Source organism: Malurus melanocephalus, unplaced genomic scaffold (genome assembly GCF_030028575.1).
Source record: "Malurus melanocephalus ecotype Western Australia unplaced genomic scaffold, MMel_1.1 scaffold_326, whole genome shotgun sequence".
NCBI lineage: Eukaryota > Metazoa > Chordata > Aves > Passeriformes > Maluridae > Malurus > Malurus melanocephalus.
Window position 1 is genome coordinate 776904 of NW_026623558.1, and position 2699 is coordinate 779602.

Genomic DNA, 2699 nt, shown 5'->3' on the forward strand with positions numbered 1-2699 from the left:
TGTCTTTACCAGCCTCTACATGTAAAATAAACCTAGTCTGTTTATAAAACAAACAGAATAGCCATAGGGGAAAAAATSTTATGGGAGGGATGTTGATATTCCTCTCGAGAAAGACAGGARTAAAAAGCACAGGTTTGTCTGAAAAGCTACTGACATTTGTTGGAGCCAGAAGCAGTATGTCGGGAAGGAACAAGTCTGTTGTGTTAGCAAAATATGTCACTGCAGGGAGCATGAAATCAGTTTGAAAGAACATGCAGATAAAGTCATATATCAGAAGTAGATATAAGGTAGCAGCTCAGGTAAATAGTGTTTTTAACTTCTCAGGCWTTCCTTTGTACTGTCCAAACGTGATCCTAGGATTACTTGATTTTTATCCTAGAAGGACCTGAAAATGACTTAAAAATGAAACACAGCCTTTAAAAAATCACCATACAAGTGTCCATCCTACTGGTATCAAGATATGCACTGCAAGATTCCGGGTTCAACAGCAGATTTTGGGTAAAATTTGGTGCAGTAAGGGTCATGCAGGGAAGGAGAACTACCATACTGAAATATTGTTTTGTTGAATCCTGTTGATATGGCTCAGTCCTCAACTGCAGAAATAATAACCCCAAAGTCTATTTACCATCCGCCAGGAACTAAGTTATATCCTATGCAACAAGAACTGTCATTACTACCGTGCCTGTAGCAGGTTTCAAAACTGTAGGCCAAGGCAGGCAGCTGAAGACAACAGGTACCTAACACTGTCCAGCCTTGTCTATATGCTAACTCATACCTGTGTATGAATAAAAAATTCAAATTACAAAAATCTTCTGTCATTTTTGTAGGACAAATATGATAACACTAAATAACCCCCTGATCTGTTAGCAGGTCTAAATAATTTATTTAAAATATGGCTGTTTATTTTCACTACTGCCCATAACACTACTTTTYCCTTTTTGCAAAAGACTATGACAAAGAAAAAACCAACAAAACTACCCTGAAACATTTTCTTTCTAGTAATGGCACTGTAATGCAGTTGTTTTTTTAGTAATCAAGATGGCAGGCTTACCCTGAAATCACTAGATAACAGAGAAAATGTTCTAGTAGCTAGGGCACTTTTTTGCCATCCTTTTTGTTTACAGAAAAAGTCCATAAACCTTCTCCATTTAAAATAAAGTATCTCAAGACTTTGTTATGCTGCACTTGCTGTGAACATATAGGTACAACAGCTCACACATAACCACAGGGAAAAATATAATTATCTTAGTAATATGGCAAAAGTAAGCACTAAAAAAGGGAAGCTCTGAAGTAGAACAGTATTCATATCCAAGAAGGAAACAAATTTCAAYAATTTTGAATGTCTTACTATACCTGAGAAGAAACATTCCCACTGAAAAATATATTATATTAATTAGGAGTATTATGGATGAATCCAAATCAGACTCATGCTGAGAATCTTGAGCAGACAAAGGATCCTCAGTCCCAAAGCTTCAACAGGCAGAATTTGCATCTCTTGTAGTGTGTCTGCAGTGATCATAAAGGAAGTTTATGGTACATATGTTCAACTAATCTGGATGCTAGCATGAGTGCTGAAATCAAGCACATCATCAGGACCAGAGCAAAATAGCTGGTTCCTGCTGTGTGTGCTTTTGTTCCTTGCTTTGCTCTCAGTTTCATCACTGATCCCACAAGAGCAGCTCCTCCATGTGCAGTGGAGCCCCATTCAGGGACTGTGCTGAACACACAGCTCCACTCAGCACAGGAGCCCCACTGCTGCAGGTACAGCACCAAGGTAAAAGGTAAAAAATGTCCATACAGTATGCAAAAGAAACATATCCGTTCTGTTAGAGCAATACCAAACTTCAGCACCAAGCACAACAAGTGAACTTGACAGACTCCTTAACTGATGAATTTGAGTGATGGGTTTCGTTTTAAAGGTTTGTCTGGGAACAGGGTTGTATGCAAGTGTGGCAGAGAAGCATGAGTATGCTGGCTATTATTCTCAGATGTTCTGCAGACTTGGAGGAGTGATTTTCTATCTGGGCCAGCTTCACTGCTGCATTTTCCATTTTTATCTGTTTTGCTCAAAATGACTTATGAAACAGGTGCATGCTGAAATGAAAAGTTTTCATGGATAAAATCCATGATTTTTATATCCTTATTTCTAGTCCTCCAAGAAGATAACCATTTATGGGATAAGATTCTTTTCTGCAAAACTCAGAGGAGGGTGTYAGAAAAAGAGTTTTTAAGTTGTTCGTGTATCCAAGGCTACCCAAAGATGGAGCAGTGAACGAGAACGACAGCCATCCCACCCACTTTTACCAATCAGTAAAGGGCTCGAGATTAGAGACACACACAATATCTCCTCCTGTGTCCCACTAACCAGGAACAATGCCTTCCATTCACACAACTAAGGGTTTAACCATTCCACACTCACAACACCGTTATCTCAACTCTACAGCATGTAGAGGGGCTTATGCTTCAAGGAARTATGTCATGTATGTTCACACTAGATCTAGAGATAATCTCAAGTTACTGAAAACCTGAAAAAAAATTAAGTGAACAAATCCATTTTCTGCTGGTATTAGTAGCTGCAAAATAAAAACAAACAAATCTATCAACAGAAGCAAAAATTCAAGATAYATGTTCATACCACAGAAGGCAATGTTAAAAAGACTTTACACTGATGACCTTTTAAAAAACTTTAAATTAACCTC